This window comes from Lithobates pipiens, unplaced genomic scaffold (assembly GCF_037356315.1).
Source record: "Lithobates pipiens isolate NorthernLeopardFrog02 unplaced genomic scaffold, aLitPip1_a1.2 Scaffold_8, whole genome shotgun sequence".
NCBI classification, from domain to species: Eukaryota; Metazoa; Chordata; class Amphibia; order Anura; family Ranidae; genus Lithobates; species Lithobates pipiens.
Window position 1 is genome coordinate 688,804,726 of NW_027507903.1, and position 24,120 is coordinate 688,828,845.

The 24,120-nt window shown below is 46.5% G+C and overlaps 2 protein-coding genes across 8 annotated transcripts in view; one reads left to right on the forward strand and one right to left on the reverse strand.

Annotated features, from left to right (window-relative positions):
* LOC143963511 (NACHT, LRR and PYD domains-containing protein 3-like) overlaps positions 1 to 24,120 on the reverse strand; it is an 824,666-nt gene that overhangs the window by 277,745 nt on the left and 522,801 nt on the right. The window lies entirely within an intron of this gene.
* Positions 18,160 to 24,120, forward strand: part of LOC143963509 (NACHT, LRR and PYD domains-containing protein 3-like) — a 175,968-nt gene continuing 170,007 nt past the window's right edge. For 2 of the 7 annotated variants that reach the window (XR_013270981.1, XR_013270982.1), the window contains exon 1: positions 18,160 to 18,205. The gene's annotated coding sequence lies outside the window, so the exon portion shown is untranslated. The remainder of the gene's footprint in view (positions 18,206 to 24,120) is intronic. The other 5 variants (XR_013270983.1, XM_077473151.1, XM_077473153.1 and 2 more) reach the window with 5 other exon arrangements.

Genomic DNA, 24,120 nt, shown 5'->3' on the forward strand with positions numbered 1-24,120 from the left:
TACTGCCCCCCACTGATAATATACACCCCACATATAATACTGTCCCCCCACTGATAATATACACCCCACATATAATACTGCCCCCCCACTGATAATATACACCCCACATATAATACTGTCCCCCCACTGATAATATACACCTCACATATAATACTGCCCCCCACTGATAATATACACCCCACATATAATACTGCCCCCCACTGATAATATACACCCCACATATAATACTGCGCCCCACTGATAATATACACCCCACATATAATACTGCCCCCCACTGATAATATACACCCCACATATAATACTGCCCCCCACTGATAACATACACCCCACATATAATACTGCCCCCCACTGATAATATACACCCCACATATAATACTGCCCCCCACTGATAACATACACCCCACATATAATACTGCCCCCACTGATAACATACACCCCACATATAATACTGCCCCCCACTGATAATATACACCCCACATATAATACTGCCCCCCACTGATAACATACACCCCACATATAATACTGCCCCCCACTGATAATATACACCCCACATATAATACTGCCCCCCACTGATAATATACACCCCACATATAATACTGCCCCCCACTGATAATATACACCCCACATATAATACTGCCCCCCACTGATCATATACACCCCACATATAATACTGCCCCCCACTGATAATATACACCCCACATATAATACTGCCCCCCACTGATAATATACACCCCACATATAATACTGCCCCCCACTGATAACATACACCTCACATATAATACTGCCCCCCACTGATAATATACACCCCACATATAATACTGCCCCCCACTGATAATATACACCCCACATATAATACTGCCCCCCACTGATAATATACACCCCACATATAATACTGCCCCCCACTGATAATATACACCCCACATATAATACTGCGCCCCACTAATAATATACACCCCACATATAATACTGCCCCCCACTGATAATATACACCCCACATATAATACTGTCCCCCCACTGATAATATACACCCCACATATAATACTGTCCCCCCACTGATAATATACACCTCACATATAATACTGCCCCCCCACTGATAACATACACCCCACATATAATACTGCCCCCCACTGATAACATACACCCCACATATAATACTGCCCCCCACTGATAATATACACCCCACATATAATACTGCCCCCCACTGATAATATACACCCCACATATAATACTGCCCCCCACTGATAATATACACCCCACATATAATACTGCCCCCCACTGATAACATACACCCCACATATAATACTGCCCCCCACTGATAATATACACCCCACATATAATACTGCCCCCCACTGATAATATACACCCCACATATAATACTGCCCCCCACTGATAACATACACCCCACATATAATACTGCCCCCCACTGATAACATACACCCCACATATAATACTGCCCCCCACTGATAACATACACCCCACATATAATACTGCCCCCCACTGATAATATACACCCCACATATAATACTGTCCCCCACTGATAATATACACCCCACATATAATACTGCCCCCCCACTGATAATATACACCCCACATATAATACTGTCCCCCCACTGATAATATACACCTCACATATAATACTGCCCCCCACTGATAATATATACCCCACATATAATACTGCGCCCCACTGATAATATACACCCCACATATAATACTGCCCCCCACTGATAATATACACCCCACATATAATACTGCCCCCCACTGATAACATACACCCCACATAAAATACTGCCCCCCACTGATAACATACACCCCACATATAATACTGCCCCCCACACTGATAACATACACCCCACATATAATACTGCCCCCCACTGATAATATACACCCCACATATAATACTGCCCCCCACTGATAACATACACCCCACATATAATACTGCCCCCCACTGATAACATACACCCCACATATAATACTGTCCCCCACTGATAACATACACCCCACATATAATACTGCCCCCCACTGATAACATACACCCCACATATAATACTGTCCCCACACTGATAACATACACCCCACATATAATACTGTCCCCACACTGATAATATACACCCCACATATAATACTGCCCCCCACTGATAATGTACACCCCACATATAATACTGCCCCCCACTGATAATATACACCTCACATATAATACTGCCCCCCACTGATAATATACACCCCACATATAATACTGCCCCCCACTGATAATATACACCCCGCATATAATACTGCCCCCACTGATAATATACACCCCACATATAATACTGCCCCCCACTGATAATATACACCCCGCATATAATACTGCCCCCACTGATAATATACACCCCACATATAATACTGCCCCCCACTGATAATATACACCCCACATATAATACTGCCCCCCACTGATAATATACACCCCACATATAATACTGCCCCCCACTGATAACATACACCCCACATATAATACTGTCCCCCACTGATAACATACACCCCACATATAATACTGCCCCCCACTGATAACATACACCCCACATATAATACTGTCCCCACACTGATAATATACACCCCACATATAATACTGCCCCCCACTGATAATATACACCCCACATATAATACTGCTCCCCACTGATAATATACACCCCACATATAATACTGCCCCCCACTGATAACATACACCCCACATATAATACTGTCCCCACACTGATAATATACACCCCACATATAATACTGCCCCCCACTGATAATATACACCCCACATATAATACTGCCCCCCACTGATAATATACACCCCACATATAATACTGCCCCCCACTGATAATAAACACCCCACATATAATACTGCCCCCCACTGATAACATACACCTCACATATAATACTGCCCCCCACTGATAACATACACCCCACATATAATACTGCCCCCCACTGATAATATACACCCCACATATAATACTGCCCCCCACTGATAACATACACCCCACATATAATACTGCCCCCCACTGATAACATACACCCCACATATAATACTGCCCCCCACTGATAATATACACCTCACATATAATACTGCCCCCCACACTGATAATATACACCCCACATATAATACTGCCCCCACTGATAATATACACCCCACATATAATACTGCGCCCCACTGATAACATACACCCCACATATAATACTGCCCCCCTCTGATAATATACACCCCACATATAATACTGCCCCCCACTGATAACATACACCCCACATATAATACTGCCCCCCACACTGATAACATACACCCCACATATAATACTGCCCCCCACTGATAACATACACCCCACATATAATACTGCCCCCCACTGATAACATACACCCCACATATAATACTGCCCCCCACTGATAACATACACCCCACATATAATACTGCCCCCCACACTGATAACATACACCCCACATATAATACTGCCCCCCACTGATAACATACACCCCACATATAATACTGCCCCCCACTGATAATATACACCTCACATATAATACTGCCCCCCACACTGATAATATACACCCCACATATAATACTGCCCCCCACTGATAATATACACCCCACATATAATACTGCGCCCCACTGATAACATACACCCCACATATAATACTGCCCCCCACTGATAATATACACCCCACATATAATACTGCCCCCCACTGATAACAAACACCCCACATATAATACTGCCCCCCACACTGATAACATACACCCCACATATAATACTGCCCCCCACTGATAATATACACCCCACATATAATACTGCCCCCCACTGATAATATACACCCCACATATAATACTGCCCCCCACTGATAATATACACCCCACATTTAATACTGCCCCCACTGATAATATACACCCCACATATAATACTGCCCCTCACTGATAATATACACCCCACATATAATACTGCCCCCCACTGATAATATACACCCCACATATAATACTGCCCCCCACTGATAACATACACCTCACATATAATACTGCCCCACCACCGATAACATACACCCCACATATAATACTGCCCCCACTGATAACATACACCCCACATATAATACTGCCCCCCACACTGATAATATATACCCCACATATAATACTGCCCCCCACTGATAACATACACCCCACATATAATACTGCCCCCCACACTGATAACATACACCCCACATATAATACTGCCCCCCACTGATAACATACACCCCACATATAATACTGCCCCCCACTGATAATATACACCTCACATATAATACTGCCCCCCACACTGATAATATACACCCCACATATAATACTGCCCCCCACTGATAATATACACCCCACATATAATACTGCGCCCCACTGATAACATACACCCCACATATAATACTGCCCCCCACTGATAATATACACCCCACATATAATACTGCCCCCCACTGATAACAAACACCCCACATATAATACTGCCCCCCACACTGATAACATACACCCCACATATAATACTGCCCCCCACTGATAATATACACCCCACATATAATACTGCCCCCCACTGATAATATACACCCCACATATAATACTGCCCCCCACTGATAATATACACCCCACATATAATACTGCCCCCACTGATAATATACACCCCACATATAATACTGCCCCTCACTGATAATATACACCCCACATATAATACTGCCCCCCACTGATAATATACACCCCACATATAATACTGCCCCCCACTGATAACATACACCTCACATATAATACTGCCCCACCACCGATAACATACACCCCACATATAATACTGCCCCCACTGATAACATACACCCCACATATAATACTGCCCCCCACACTGATAATATATACCCCACATATAATACTGCCCCCCACTGATAATATACACCCCACATATAATACTGCCCCCCACTGATAACATACACCTCACATATAATACTGCCCCACCATCGATAACATACACCCCACATATAATACTGCCCCCCACTGATAACATACACCCCACATATAATACTGCCCCCCACTGATAATATACACCCCACATATAATACTGCCCCCCACTGATAATATACACCCCACATATAATACTGCCCCCCACTGATAACATACACCTCACATTTAATACTGCCCCACCACCGATAACATACACCCCACATATAATACTGCCCCCACTGATAACATACACCCCACATATAATACTGCCCCCCACACTGATAATATATACCCCACATATAATACTGCCCCCCACTGATAATATACACCCCACATATAATACTGCCCCCCACTGATAACATACACCTCACATTTAATACTGCCCCACCACCGATAACATACACCCCACATATAATACTGCCCCCACTGATAACATACACCCCACATATAATACTGCCCCCCACACTGATAATATATACCCCACATATAATACTGCCCCCCACTGATAACATACACCCCACATATAATACTGCCCCCCACTGATAATATACACCCCACATATAATACTGCCCCCCACTGATAACATACACCCCACATATAATACTGCCCCCCACTGATAATATACACCCCACATATAATACTGCCCCCCACTGATAATATACACCCCGCATATAATACTGCCCCCACTGATAATATACACCCCACATATAATACTGCCCCTCACTGATAATATACACCCCACATATAATACTGTCCCCACACTGATAATATACACCCCACATATAATACTGCCCCCCACTGATAATGTACACCCCACATATAATACTGCCCCCACTGATAATATACACCCCACATATAATACTGCCCCCCACTGATAATATACACCCCGCATATAATACTGCCCCCACTGATAATATACACCCCACATATAATACTGCCCCCCACTGATAATATACACCCCGCATATAATACTGCCCCCACTGATAATATACACCCCACATATAATACTGCCCCCCACTGATAATATACACCCCACATATAATACTGCCCCCCACTGATAACATACACCTCACATATAATACTGCCCCCCACTGATAACATACACCCCACATATAATACTGCCCCCCACTGATAATATACACCCCACATATAATACTGCCCCCCACTGATAATATACACCTCACATATAATACTGCCCCCCACTGATAATATACACCTCACATATAATACTGCCCCCCACTGATAATATACACCCCACATATAATACTGCCCCCCACTGATAACATACACCTCACATATAATACTGCCCCCCACTGATAACATACACCCCACATATAATACTGCCCCCCACTGATAATATACACCCCACATATAATACTGCCCCCCACTGATAATATACACCCCACATATAATACTGCCCCCCACTGATAATATACACCCCACATATAATACTGCCCCCACTGATAATATACACCCCACATATAATACTGCCCCTCACTGATAATATACACCCCACATATAATACTGCCCCCCACTGATAATATACACCCCACATATAATACTGCCCCCCACTGATAACATACACCTCACATATAATACTGCCCCACCACCGATAACATACACCCCACATATAATACTGCCCCCACTGATAACATACACCCCACATATAATACTGCCCCCCACACTGATAATATATACCCCACATATAATACTGCCCCCACTGATAATATACTCCCCACATATAATACTGCCCCCCACTGATAATATACACCCCACATATAATACTGCCCCCCCACTGATAATATACACCCCACATATAATACTGCCCCTCACTGATAATATAAACCCCACATATAATACTGCCCCCCACTGATAATATACACCCCGCATATAATACTGCCCCCACTGATAATATACACCCCACATATAATACTGCCCCTCACTGATAATATACACCCCACATATAATACTGCCCCTCACTGATAATATACACCCCACATATAATACTGCCCCCCACTGATAACATACACCCCACATATAATACTGCCCCCCACTGATAACATACACCTCACATATAATACTGCCCCACCACCGATAACATACACCCCACATATAATACTGCCCCCCACTGATAATATACACCTCACATATAATACTGCCCCCCACACTGATAATATACACCCCACATATAATACTGCCCCCCACTGATAATATACACCCCACATATAATACTGCGCCCCACTGATAACATACACCCCACATATAATACTGCCCCCCACTGATAATATACACCCCACATATAATACTGCCCCCCACTGATAACATACACCCCACATATAATACTGCCCCCCACACTGATAACATACACCCCACATATAATACTGCCCCCCACTGATAATATACACCCCACATATAATACTGCCCCCCACTGATAACATACACCCCACATATAATACTGCCCCCCACTGATAATATACACCCCACATATAATACTGCCCCCCACTGATAACATACACCCCACATATAATACTGCCCCCCACTGATAATATACACCCCACATATAATACTGCCCCCACTGATAATATACACCCCACATATAATACTGCCACCCACTGATAACATACACCCCACATATAATACTGCCCCCCACTGATAACATACACCCCACATATAATACTGCCCCCCCACTGATAACATACACCCCACATATAATACTGCCCCCCACTGATAACATACACCCCACATATAATACTGCCCCCCACTGATAACATACACCCCACATATAATACTGCCCCCCACTGATAACATACACCCCACATATAATACTGCCCCCCACTGATAATATACACCCCACATATAATACTGCCCCCCACTGATAACATACACCCCACATATAATACTGCCCCCCACTGATAACATACACCCCACATATAATACTGCCCCCCACTGATAATATACACCCCACATATAATACTGCTCCCCACTGATAACATACACCCCACATATAATACTGCCCCCACTGATAACATACACCTCACATATAATACTGCCCCCCATACTGATAACATACACCCCACATATAATACTGCCCCCCACTGATAACATACACCCCACATATAATACTGCCCCCCACTGATAACATACACCCCACATATAATACTGCCCCCCACTGATAATATACACCCCACATATAATACTGCCCCCCACTGATAATATACTCCCCACATATAATACTGCCCCCCACTGATAATATACACCCCACATATAATACTGCCCCCCCACTGATAATATACACCCCACATATAATACTGCCCCCCACTGATAATATACACCCCACATATAATACTGCCCCCCACTGATAACATACACCCCACATATAATACTGCCCCCCACTGATAACATACACCTCACATATAATACTGCCCCCCACACTGATAACATACACCCCACATATAATACTGCCCCCCACTGATAACATACACCCCACATATAATACTGCCCCCCACTGATAACATACACCCCACATATAATACTGCCCCCCACTGATAACATACACCCCACATATAATACTGCCCCCCACTGATAACATACACCCCACATATAATACTGCCCCCCACTGATAACATACACCCCACATATAATACTGCCCCCCACTGATAACATACACCCCACATATAATACTGTCCCCCACTGATAACATACACCCCACATATAATACTGTCCCCCACTGATAACATACACCCCACATATAATACTGCCCCCCACTGATAACATACACCCCACATATAATACTGTCCCCCACTGATAATATACACCCCACATATAATACTGCCCCCACTGATAACATACACCCCACATATAATACTGCCCCCCACTGATAACATACACCCCACATATAATACTGCCCCCCACTGATAACATACACCCCACATATAATACTGCCCCCACTGATAACATACACCCCACATATAATACTGCCCCCCACTGATAACATACACCCCACATATAATACTGTCCCCCACTGATAACATACACCCCACATATAATACTGCCCCCCACTGATAACATACACCCCACATATAATACTGCCCCCCACTGATAACATACACCCCACATATAATACTGCCCCCACTGATAACATACACCCCACATATAATACTGCCCCCCACTGATAACATACACCCCACATATAATACTGCCCCCCACTGATAACATACACCCCACATATAATACTGCCCCCCACTGATAACATACACCCCACATATAATATTGCCCCCCACTGATAACATACACCCCACATATAATACTGCCCCCCACTGATAATATACACCCCACATATAATACTGCTCCCCACTGATAACATACACCCCACATATAATACTGCCCCCCACTGATAACATACACCTCACATATAATACTGCCCCCCACACTGATAACAAACACCCCACATATAATACTGCCCCCCACTGATAACATACACCCCACATATAATACTGCCCCCCACTGATAACATACACCCCACATATAATACTGCCCCCCACTGATAATATACACCCCACATATAATACTGCCCCCCACTGATAATATACTCCCCACATATAATACTGCCCCCCACTGATAATATACACCCCACATATAATACTGCCCCCCCACTGATAATATACACCCCACATATAATACTGCCCCCACTGATAATATACACCCCACATATAATACTGCCCCCCACTGATAACATACACCCCACATATAATACTGCCCCCCACTGATAACATACACCTCACATATAATACTGCCCCCCACACTGATAACATACACCCCACATATAATACTGCCCCCCACTGATAACATACACCCCACATATAATACTGCCCCCCACTGATAACATACACCTCACATATAATACTGCCCCCCACACTGATAACATACACCCCACATATAATACTGCCCCCCCACTGATAATATACACCCCACATATAATACTGCCCCCCACTGATAATATACTCCCCACATATAATACTGCCCCCCACTGATAATATACACCCCACATATAATACTGCCCCCCCACTGATAATATACACCCCACATATAATACTGCCCCCACTGATAATATACACCCCACATATAATACTGCCCCCCACTGATAACATACACCTCACATATAATACTGCCCCACCACCGATAACATACACCCCACATATAATACTGCCCCCCACTGATAATATACACCTCACATATAATACTGCCCCCCACACTGATAATATACACCCCACATATAATACTGCCCCCCACTGATAATATACACCCCACATATAATACTGCGCCCCACTGATAACATACACCCCACATATAATACTGCCCCCCACTGATAATATACACCCCACATATAATACTGCCCCCCACTGATAACATACACCCCACATATAATACTGCCCCCCACACTGATAACATACACCCCACATATAATACTGCCCCCCACTGATAATATACACCCCACATATAATACTGCCCCCCACTGATAACATACACCCCACATATAATACTGCCCCCCACTGATAATATACACCCCACATATAATACTGCCCCCCACTGATAACATACACCCCACATATAATACTGCCCCCCACTGATAATATACACCCCACATATAATACTGCCCCCACTGATAATATACACCCCACATATAATACTGCCACCCACTGATAACATACACCCCACATATAATACTGCCCCCCACTGATAACATACACCCCACATATAATACTGCCCCCCCACTGATAACATACACCCCACATATAATACTGCCCCCCACTGATAACATACACCCCACATATAATACTGCCCCCCACTGATAACATACACCCCACATATAATACTGCCCCCCACTGATAACATACACCCCACATATAATACTGCCCCCCACTGATAATATACACCCCACATATAATACTGCCCCCCACTGATAACATACACCCCACATATAATACTGCCCCCCACTGATAACATACACCCCACATATAATACTGCCCCCCACTGATAATATACACCCCACATATAATACTGCTCCCCACTGATAACATACACCCCACATATAATACTGCCCCCACTGATAACATACACCTCACATATAATACTGCCCCCCATACTGATAACATACACCCCACATATAATACTGCCCCCCACTGATAACATACACCCCACATATAATACTGCCCCCCACTGATAACATACACCCCACATATAATACTGCCCCCCACTGATAATATACACCCCACATATAATACTGCCCCCCACTGATAATATACTCCCCACATATAATACTGCCCCCCACTGATAATATACACCCCACATATAATACTGCCCCCCCACTGATAATATACACCCCACATATAATACTGCCCCCCACTGATAATATACACCCCACATATAATACTGCCCCCCACTGATAACATACACCCCACATATAATACTGCCCCCCACTGATAACATACACCTCACATATAATACTGCCCCCCACACTGATAACATACACCCCACATATAATACTGCCCCCCACTGATAACATACACCCCACATATAATACTGCCCCCCACTGATAACATACACCCCACATATAATACTGCCCCCCACTGATAACATACACCCCACATATAATACTGCCCCCCACTGATAACATACACCCCACATATAATACTGCCCCCCACTGATAACATACACCCCACATATAATACTGCCCCCCACTGATAACATACACCCCACATATAATACTGTCCCCCACTGATAACATACACCCCACATATAATACTGTCCCCCACTGATAACATACACCCCACATATAATACTGCCCCCCACTGATAACATACACCCCACATATAATACTGTCCCCCACTGATAATATACACCCCACATATAATACTGCCCCCACTGATAACATACACCCCACATATAATACTGCCCCCCACTGATAACATACACCCCACATATAATACTGCCCCCCACTGATAACATACACCCCACATATAATACTGCCCCCACTGATAACATACACCCCACATATAATACTGCCCCCCACTGATAACATACACCCCACATATAATACTGTCCCCCACTGATAACATACACCCCACATATAATACTGCCCCCCACTGATAACATACACCCCACATATAATACTGCCCCCCACTGATAACATACACCCCACATATAATACTGCCCCCACTGATAACATACACCCCACATATAATACTGCCCCCCACTGATAACATACACCCCACATATAATACTGCCCCCCACTGATAACATACACCCCACATATAATACTGCCCCCCACTGATAACATACACCCCACATATAATATTGCCCCCCACTGATAACATACACCCCACATATAATACTGCCCCCCACTGATAATATACACCCCACATATAATACTGCTCCCCACTGATAACATACACCCCACATATAATACTGCCCCCCACTGATAACATACACCTCACATATAATACTGCCCCCCACACTGATAACAAACACCCCACATATAATACTGCCCCCCACTGATAACATACACCCCACATATAATACTGCCCCCCACTGATAACATACACCCCACATATAATACTGCCCCCCACTGATAATATACACCCCACATATAATACTGCCCCCCACTGATAATATACTCCCCACATATAATACTGCCCCCCACTGATAATATACACCCCACATATAATACTGCCCCCCCACTGATAATATACACCCCACATATAATACTGCCCCCACTGATAATATACACCCCACATATAATACTGCCCCCCACTGATAACATACACCCCACATATAATACTGCCCCCCACTGATAACATACACCTCACATATAATACTGCCCCCCACACTGATAACATACACCCCACATATAATACTGCCCCCCACTGATAACATACACCCCACATATAATACTGCCCCCCACTGATAACATACACCTCACATATAATACTGCCCCCCACACTGATAACATACACCCCACATATAATACTGCCCCCCCACTGATAATATACACCCCACATATAATACTGCCCCCCACTGATAATATACTCCCCACATATAATACTGCCCCCCACTGATAATATACACCCCACATATAATACTGCCCCCCACTGATAATATACACCCCACATATAATACTGCCCCCACTGATAATATACACCCCACATATAATACTGCCCCCCACTGATAACATACACCCCACATATAATACTGCCCCCCACTGATAACATACACCTCACATATAATACTGCCCCCCACACTGATAATATACACCCCACATATAATACTGCCCCCCACTGATAACATACACCCCACATATAATACTGCCCCCCACTGATAACATACACCTCACATATAATACTGCCCCCCACACTGATAACATACACCCCACATATAATACTGCCCCCCACTGATAACATACACCCCACATATAATACTGCCCCCCACTGATAACATACACCCCACATATAATACTGCCCCCCACTGATAACATACACCCCACATATAATACTGCCCCCCACTGATAACATACACCCCACATATAATACTGCCCCCCACTGATAACATACACCCCACATATAATACTGTCCCCCACTGATAACATACACCCCACATATAATACTGCCCCCCACTGATAACATACACCCCACATATAATACTGCCCCCCACTGATAACATACACCCCACATATAATACTGCCCCCCACTGATAACATACACCTCACATATAATACTGCCCCCCACACTGATAACATACACCCCACATATAATACTGCCCCCCCACTGATAACATACACCCCACATATAATACTGCCCCCCACTGATAATATACTCCCCACATATAATACTGCCCCCCACTGATAATATACACCCCACATATAATACTGCCCCCCACTGATAACATACACCCCACATATAATACTGTCCCCCACTGATAACATACACCCCACATATAATACTGCCCCCCACTGATAACATACACCCCACATATAATACTGCCCCCCACTGATAACATACACCCCACATATAATACTGCCCCCCACTGATAACATACACCCCACATATAATACTGCCCCCCGCTGATAATATACACCCCACATATAATACTGCCCCCCGCTGATAATATACACCCCACATATAATACTGCCCCCCACTGATAATATACACCCCACATATAATACTGCCCCCCACTGATAATATACACCCCACATATAATACTGCCCCCCACTGATAATATACACCCCACATATAATACTGTCCCCACACTGATAATATACACCCCACATATAATACTGTCCCCACACTGATAATATACACCCCACATATAATACTGTCCCCACACTGATAATATACACCCCACATGTAATACCGCCCCACCCTGGTTGTTATTGTGTCAGGATGATTGAAGCGCATTATTTATATTATTACATTGTAATATAAAATGAAATTATTCAACTCACCATAAGGCGGAATCAGTGGAAGCCCTGAGCATGTCACCTGCCACGTCGCCTACAAGCAGATGTCATCAGGTGTCCCCAGCAGAGTCCCCCTTACATCAGGCATTGCCAGCAGAGTCCCCCCTTACATCAGGCGTTGCCAGCAGAGTCCCCCCTTACATCAGGCGTTGCCAGCAGAGTCCCCCCTTACATCAGGCGTTGCCAGCAGAGTCCCCCCTTACATCAGGCGTTGCCAGCGGAGTCCCCCCTTACATGAGACGTTGCCAGCGGAGTCCCCCCTTACATGAGGCTTTGCCAGCGGAGTCCCCCCTTACATGAGATGTTGCCAGCGGAGTCCCCCCTTACATGAGACATTGCCAGCGGAGTCCCCCCTTACATGAGACGTGAGACGTTGCCAGCGGAGTCCCCCCTTACATGAGACGTTGCCAGTGGAGTCCCCCCTTACATGAGACGTTGTCAGCAGAGTCCCCCTTTACATCCGGCGTTGCCAGCGGAGTCCCCCTTTACATCAGGCGTTGCCAGCGGAGTCCCCCTTTACATCAGGCGTTGCCAGCGGAGTCCCCCTTTACATCAGGCGTTGCCAGCGGAGTCCCCCTTTACATCAGGCATTGCCAGCGGAGTCCCCCTTTACATCAGACATTGCCAGCGGAGTCCCCCTTTACATCAGACATTGCCAGCGGAGTCCCCCTTTACATCAGACATTGCCAGCGGAGTCCCCCTTTACATCAGACATTGCCAGCATAGTCCTCCTTTACATCAGACATTGCCATTATTTTTATTTGACTGAGTTCCCTTAAGGCCCCTCGGGTGCAAGCCATCTGGTCCTGGTGATTTATTAATGTTAAGTTTCCCAAGTCTATTTCTAATTCTGTCCTCTGATAACCGTGGAGGTGCTTCCTGTGATGTGTCAGGAGGATAAACACTGCAGTTTTTGTTACTGAAGCCCCCTGATTCCCTCGTGAAGAAGAATGCATTCAATACCTTCACCATTTCCCCATCCTTTGTAAACAGATGTCCTTTATGGGACCAATATGGCCTGTCCTCCCTATTTTACTGTTTATATACTTAAAGAATTTCTTGGGATTTTTTGTTTGCTCTCCTCCGCTATATGTCTTTTGTGTTCTCTCTTAGATGCCCTTATTGCACCCTTACATTTCTTGTTGCATTCTTTGTAAAGAAGTTCCCTTCACTGGAACTAAGAGGCCAAGCCCAACCCCTGAGGGGCCCAACCCTGAAAAACAACCCCACACCATCAGTGGCAGCCTGTCCATTAGGTGTGCATGGGCGCTGCCTCCTATCCATGTGTACAGCCCCCTAATCTGCAATTTGCAATGGGGTTGGAAAGGCTCTAATAGGCTTCAAAAAAAGGGTGGACTCGGGGTGCAGAGCACTTCTCTCCAAGCCCACCCAGTTGTTTGACAATAGCAAATTAATATTCACTATTCTAACACTGATCCTCCTCCCAGCCAATCAGGAAGTTGGGTCTTGAGACCCGTCACCCAATTGGCTGAAAGGACAGGCAATTATTTTGGATGCCTAGGAGGAGGAGGAGGGAGAAGACAGTAAGTGTGGGGCTAGATGACCAGCCGCAAGACTCCTGGGGGGAGGGTGACTCAACTGATTGGGAGCTGTGGGGGTGGTGTAGCCACCGGCTAAACCAGAAGGGGAGGTTGTTTGCCCCCGCAAAAAAAAACACCAGCCCCCACTGCACATCATAATCCCCCTCCACCAAATGATTTGGACCAGTGCAAAAAGCAAGGTGAACCTGACTGGCCTGTACAGAGTCCTGACCTCAACCCAATAGAACAACTTTGGGATGAATTAAAGTGGAGACTGCGAGCCAGGCCTTCTCATCCAACATCAGTGCCTGACCTCACAAATGCTCTTCTGGAAGAATGGTTAAACATTCCCATAGACACCCTCCTAAACCTTGTGGACAGCCTTCCTAGAAGAGTTGAAGCTGTTATAGCTGCAAAGGGTGGGCCAACTCCAATATTGAACCCTCCGGACTAATGCCACATACACACGATCGAGCATTCCAACAATAAAATCCATGGGATTTCTTCAGACGGATGTTGGCTCAATCTTGTCTTACATACACACGGTCACACAATGTTATCTGAAATTCTGAACGTCAAGAACGTGGTGACGTACGACGAGCCGAGTTCAATGGCTAGTGCGGCTCTTCTGCTCGATTCCGAACATGTGTGGAACTTTGTGCTTCGGAATTGTGTACACACCACCGCAACTTCCGACAATTCATTTTTTTTATTTTTTTGTCGGAAAATTTGAGATCCAGATCACAAATTTTGTGTGTTGGAAATTCCGATGGAGCCTACACACGGTCAGAATTTCCGACAAAATATCTCCCATCGGAAAATCCGACCGTGTGTACAGGGCATAATACTGGGATGTCATTAGAGTCCATGTGTGTCTAAAGGCAGGTGTCTCAATACTTTTGGTAAGACAGTGTTTCTCAGTGCTGATAGGGTTGCCACATTTTCTTCAAGTCAAACCCGAACACTTTTGTAGCGCACAACAATTTTGTTTTTTTTAATAGTATAAACTATACATATATTTTGCTACTAAATAACATTTCTAATCATATCAAGTTAATAACAAGAGTTCCCCTTTACATCAGAGTCCACAGAGTTCCCCTTTTACATCTGAACTCAGAGTTCCCTTTCACTGTAAGGGGGGACTCTGCAGACTCTGATGTAAGGGAGAACTCTGGGAACTCTGACATAAGGGATGCTCTGGGAATACTGATCTAAGGGGGAAAACTGGGAACTCTGATGTATGAAGAAGACTCCGATGTAAGGGGGAACACTGTGGCCTCTGGTGTAAAGGGGAACTCTGATGTAAGGGGTGCTCTGAGAACCCTGATTTGCCTTAGTGTACTCACTCAGAGGCAAGAGACAGAAGGGGGAGACTTCAGTCACAGACGGATGGATGGATGGTGAGCTCACTCACCCCTTGGCAGTCAACACATCTCATCCAGATGATTCTGAGGCTGCTGGACTACAAATTTCTGGCCCCCACTTTCCTATTCTGAGGCCCAGCACTGGGGATTGGAGTGTGGGGCAGACAAAGAGAGGTGGGGGGAAGAGGTGCAGATCGAGCCCTCTCTCCTCTGCCCTCTGCATGTGTTTGGGGGGATTGTTATTGCTGGCTTTGGGCAGTATGAAAGAGTGTAACAGACACTCTCAGCTGAGACAACTGCAGTCAGTAACCCTAGCCATAGTCCAGTCTAAATAATGTGTCCAGGTTTCAGACAGTCCCAAACCCGGACACATGATTCCAAACCCGAAATGTCCGGGTGAATCCTGGACAGGTGGCAACCCTAAGTGCTGCTGACTAATTGAAAATGATACTATTCCGCCCCTGACCGATCAACTCCGTTTGATCAAAATTGCTCAGATGAGACATTAAGGCTATTCAATTGTTTGTGGATTTGATTGTTTTGATGGAATCACACAAAATGCAGAAAGCTGTACTTTTTTTAAACGCACATAAAGACAACACAATGGTATAAATGAGGTTTATTGAAATACACTTTTTTTGCATATGGATTTGTACTGCTTTAAAAAAAAAAAAAAATTGGATGCATCTGAATGTTGTAAACAAATCCTGAAGGACTTGTACAGATCCCTCTCGGAGGACTCAGGAAACACGTGATTTCCTGCTATGGGGGATGGGAGAATATATACAATAGACTGTTATAAGGTAGAGAAACATTGTGAGAGTCATCTGAGCGTGTCACAGAGGTAAGAATTCATTGAATCTTTCTTTTTTTTTTTCTTTTTTTTATTGTATTTTTTTTATAACATTTCAGAGGAAATACAATATAATTAAAGATTGAAATAATCAGTAAGTATAAATGATTATGGGAGATAACATAAACTTTGACTATGAAAGCTGGAGGTTGTGGTCCAGGAATGCAGCACAGAGGTGAACTGCATAACTATAAGACCCCTTTCACACTGGGGGCGTTTTTCTGGCGTTTTTCAGGTGCTTTAGCGTTTAAAAAAAAGCGCCTGTAAAGCGCTTGAAAGAAGCTGCAACTGCAATCCCAATGTAAAAGCCCCGAGTGCTTTCACACCGAGATCTAGGGTTGCCACTTTTTCTTCAAGTCAAACCCAAACACTTTAGCGGCGCACAGCAATTTTTTTTTTATACTATAAACTATACCTATATTTTACCATTAAATAACATTTCTAATCATATGATGTTAAGAGTCCCCCTTTACATCAAAGTCCACGGAGTTCCCCTTTACATCCGAACTCGCAGAGTTCTCTTTCACTGTAAGGGGAGGCTCTGCAGACTCTGATGTAAGGGAGAACTCTGGGGACTCTAACATAAGGGATGTTCTGGGAACCCTGATTTAAGGGGAAACACTGAGTACTCTGATGTACGGAGAGGACTCCGATGTAAGGGGGAACACTGTGGCCTCTGGTGTAAAGGGGAACTCTGATGTGAGGGGTGCTCTGAGAGCCCTGATTTACCTTAGTGTACCCACTGAGGGGCAAAAGAGAGAAGGGGGGGAGACTTCAGTCACAGACAGGGATGGATGGTGAGCTCACTCACCCCTTGGCAGTCAGCACCTCTTATCCAGATATATCTGAGGCTGCTGGACTTCAAATTTCCAGCCCCAACTTTCATTTTCTGAGGCACAGCGCTGTGGATTGGAGTGTTGGCAGACACGGAGGGGTAGGGGTGGGGGGAAGAGGTGCAGATCGAGCCCTCTCTCCTCTCCCTTCTGTGTGTTTGGGGGGATTGTTAGTGTTGGCTTTGGGCAGTGTGAAAGAGAGTGTAAGGCCGCGTACACACGGGCAGACTGTTCGCTCAACTTTGTCCGCTGAACAGTGTTTCAGCGGACAGTCCGCCGTGTGTGGGCTTTCAGCGGACAGTTTCAGCGGACAGTTTGACGGACAAAGTTTTTCGGAAATTCCGAAAAACTGTCCGCTGAAACTTTGTTTGAGCGAACAGTCCGCCCGTGTGTAGGCCACTTTCGAAATGAGCAAACTGTTCCCGCTCGGAGGAAAGTCTGCTCATTTCGAGCGCGTGTGAAGGTAGGCGGGGCCCGCGACGGAGACGTCGCGGGCTCCGCCGCCTGGAATGGACTTAAAGGGGAACCCCAACGCAGAAAAAAAACGGCGTGGGGGTGCCCCCAAAGTCCACAACAGACCCTTGTCCGAGCACGCTACCCGGCCGGCTAGGAAAGGGGGGCGAGCGAGCGCGCCCCCCCTCCTGAGCCGTACCAGGCCGCGTGCCCTCAACATGGGGGGTGCCTTGGGGAAGGGGGGGCCGCGTGGCCCCCCCCACCCCAAAGCACCTTGTCCCCATGTTGATGAGGACAAGGGCCTCTTCCCGACAACCCTGGCCGTTGGTTGTCGGGGTCTGCGGGCGGGGGGCTTATCGGAATCCGGGAGCCCCCTTTAATAAGGGGGCCCCCGGATACCGGCCCCCCACCCTATGTGAATGAGTATGGGGTACAATGTACCCCTACCCATTCACCTGTAAAATAAAAGTACCCAAAAAAAACCACAACACACGAGATAAAATATTTTATTGCACAGCTCCGGGGGTCTTCCGTCTTTGGGGGTCTTGTCCCCCTCTTCGGTTCTTCTGCTGGGCCACCGCGCCTTCTCATAGCTCTTTTGCAGGTGGTGGCCCGGTCTTCTGTCGCCGCCGCCGCCTTCCGTTCTTCTGTCGCCGTCTTCCGTTCTTCTGCCGGGCCACCGCGCCTTCTTATAGCTCTTTTAGAGGCGGTGGCCCGGTCTTCTGTCGCCGCTGTCGCCGTCGCCGCCTTCCGTTCTTCTTCTTCTTCTTCTTGTTCTTCTTCTTCTTCTCCAGGAGATGTTGACACGTCGCTCTCTCCGGCCGGAATGCCAGAGCCGTGCTGAGCAGTCACTTATATAGTGACAATGGGGCGGTGTCACATGGTATATGTCACATGGGTTGGTCACATGGTGACCCCGCCCCCTTACGATGTCATAGTCCCCATGTGACATCAACCCATGTGACCAACCCATGTGACATATACCATGTGACACCGCCCCATTGTCACTATATAAGAGACCGCTCAGCACGGCTCTGGCATTCCGGCCGGAGAGAGCGACGTGTCAACATCTCCTGGAGAAGAACAAGAAGAAGAAGAAGAATGGAAGGCGGCGACGGCGACAGCGGCGACAGAAGACCGGGCCACCGCCTCTAAAAGAGCTATAAGAAGGCGCGGTGGCCCGGCAGAAGAACGGAAGACGGCGACAGAAGAACGGAAGGCGGCGGCGGCGACAGAAGACCGGGCCACCGCCTGCAAAAGAGCTATAAGAAGGCGCTGTGGCCCGGCAGAAGAACCGAAGAGGGGGACAAGACCCCCGAAGACGGAAGACCCCCGGAGCTGTGCAATAAAATATTTTATCTCGTGTGTTGTGTTTTTTTTTTGGGTACTTTTATTTTACAGGTGAATGGGTAGGGGTACATTGTACCCCATACTCATTCACATAGGGTGGGGGGCCGGTATCCGGGGGCCCCCTTATTAAAGGGGGCTCCCGGATTCCGATAAGCCCCCCGCCCGCAGACCCCGACAACCAACGGCCAGGGTTGTCGGGAAGAGGCCCTTGTCCTCATCAACATGGGGACAAGGTGCTTTGGGGTGGGGGGGCCGCGCGGCCCCCCCTTCCCCAAGGCACCCCCCATGTTGAGGGCACACGGCCTGGTACGGCTCAGGAGGGGGGGGCGCGCTCGCTCACCCCCCTTTCCTGGCCGGCCGGGTAGCGAGCTCGGACAAGGGTCTGTTGTGGACTTTGGGGGGGACCCCCACGCCGATTTTTTTCTGCGTTGGGGTTCCCCTTTAAGTCCATTCCAGGCGGCGGAGCCCGCGACGTCTCCGTCGCGGGCCCCGCCTACCTTCACACGCGCTCGAAATGAGCGAACTGTTGCCTCGTGTGTGGGCTTTCAAAAGTTGCGCGGACTTAGTACGACGAACTAAGTTCGCTCAAAAAAAGTGCCGTGTGTGGGCGTGTTCGTTCATTCAAAAGTTTGAGCGGACTGTTTGATGAACTTAGTTTCGGCAAACAGTCCCCGCGTGTGTACGCAGCCTTACAGACACTCTCAGCTAAAAAACTGCAGCCAGCAACCCTGCTAGGAAGCCATAGTCCAGTCTAAATAATATGTCCGGGTTTCAGGCAGTCTGAAACCCGGACATATGATTCCAAACCCAAACTGTCCGGGTGAATCCTGGACAGGTGGCAACCCTACCAAGATCCCTATCACACTGGAGCGTTTTTCAGGTGTTTTTCAGGCGCTTTAGCATTAAAAAAAGCGCCTGAAAGAAGCTGCAACTGCAATCCCAATGTAAAAGCCCCAATGCTTTCATACTGAGGCGCTGCGCTGGCAGGGGGCGTCAAAAAAAGTCCTGCAAGCCGCTTCTTTGCAGCGCTTTTGCAGCGGTGAATATAACGCTCCTAAAGCGCCCCTTCCCATTGAAATCAATGGGAAGCGCCTGTAAAACGCCTGAAAAAACGCTATTGGCAGCAGGGTTTTGTGGGCGCTTTTAACCCTTTATTTGGCCACTAGCAGGGGTTAAAAGCGTCCCAATAAAAAAATGCTGGTAAAGCGCTGCTAGTTTAAGGGGTGCTTTACGAGCCTTTTTCGGGCGCTGACATTGTGAAAGGGCTCTTAAAGCACTTGGGCTCTCACATTGGGACTGCAGATGAGGCTTCTTTCAAGCGCTTTACAGGTGATTTTTTTAACGCTAAAGCGCCTGAAAAACGCCCCAGTGTGAAAGGGGTCTTACAGATAAAGTAAATAACATACAGTTTATAAAAGACAAGATAACCTTAAGGCCGCGTACACACGGGCGGACTGTTCGCCCAACTTTGTCCGCTGAACAGTGTTTCAGCGGACAGTCCGCTCGTGTGTGGGCTTCAGCGGACAGTTTCAGCGGACAGTCTGACGAACAAAGTTTTTCGGAATTCCCGTAAGACAGTCCGCTGAAACTTGGTTTTGTCCGCTGAAACTTGGTTTCAGCGGACAGTCCGCTCGTGTGTAGGCTTGTTCGACAAACTAAGTTTCACGCATGCTCAGAAAGGATTTACACGGCCGAAGGTTGCATTGCAGTGTATAGGACGTCGTTTTTCTAGTCCCGTCGTACGTGCTGTAGACGTCATCGTGCACGGTTTCAGCGGACTGTTCGTTCATCGTGTGTGGTCAAGTCCGCTCATGCAAATTTTGAGCGGACTGTTTGTCAAACTAAGTTGGGCGAACAGTCCGCCCGTGTGTACGCGGCCTGAAACAGCGGGCCGTAGGCCAAAGGATGACGGTACAAGTATAACATCCATATGATTGTCATGGTAAGTCTCCGGGGGGGAGGGTTACCCGGCCTAGTACAAAGAGAGTGGATGAGAGAGAAATAGGTACCGGGGGGTGGTACTTCGACAGGCAGTTGTGGTTATTAATGGTTTTTGGGCAGGGGGGCCCCATACTCTGACCGATCCCAGGGCTCCCAGATTTTATTAATCTGAGGAACTAAATCATGTACTGAGGCTGTCATGTACTCCATTCTCCGTTTCTTGGTCAACAGGTGAAGGAACCTGGGCCAGGGGGGGACGCGCCAGATAACCAGCATAACGGAATAAGCCTCTTAGCAGCTAATAGGATAAAGGAGATCAAACGATTTGTATTTTTAGGTAAGCCTGGAACAGGGAGACCCAGCAAACAGTGTAAGGGTTCAACCAGGAGGGAGACCCCGTCACCCCCAGCACCAGCGATCCCACCTCTCTCCAAAAGGGACGTATCAGGGGACATTCCCAAAAGATGTGGAATAGTGACCCTATGTCAGTCCTGCATCGCCAGCAACGCGGCAAGACTGAGGGGTCAAACTTGTGGATGACATCAGGGGTTCTATACCAGAACATAAGGATTTTTATAGCCGTTTCCCTTTGTGTGACACATTTAGAGGATTTAAAGGTGGAGGTCCAAATCTTATCCCACGTCTGTAGAGTGATAGGTTTACCCAACAATTGAGTCCATTTACTCATACACAAATGTGTAAGTTCATTTAAGGAGGTTGACTCATGGAGGATTTGGTGGATGGAGGAGATAAGATGTAATTGGTGAGGTCCCTGGGCACATAGGTGTTCAAAGGCTGTGGGCTTGTCAAGGGTTAGAGTGAGAGATTTGGAGCTAAAGAAGTGTCTAACTTGTAGATAAAGTAGAACAAATGGTTGGGGATGTCATACTTTTCACGTAAGGTCTCAAAAGCACTTTCGCGAAATGTGATAGACCAAATTTCAAAGTTGGAAGAGGGGGGATCAAGCCATGTGGAAATCCTACCCAGAGACAATCCATCAGGAATAGTTGGGTTAAACAGCACATTCGTAAGGGGGGGGGGGGGGGGGCAGGGTGAAGAAAGGGAGTACTTTTTTTTGGCACTTTTGCATATGTCCAGGGTAAAGGACATTGAGGCCATACATTGGCGCCTTAGGTTGGGGAGTAGAGGGGACGGAGTACCCCAGATCAAGGAGCATGGGTGAGCCGGGTACAGCACCCCCTTCTTAATACCAGCCCACTGTCTCGTGGCATTTAGAGAGGACCATGTGACGATGATTCTTAAATGAGTAGCATGATAATATTTCACAATATTATTATTATTATTATTATTATCATTATACAGGTTTTA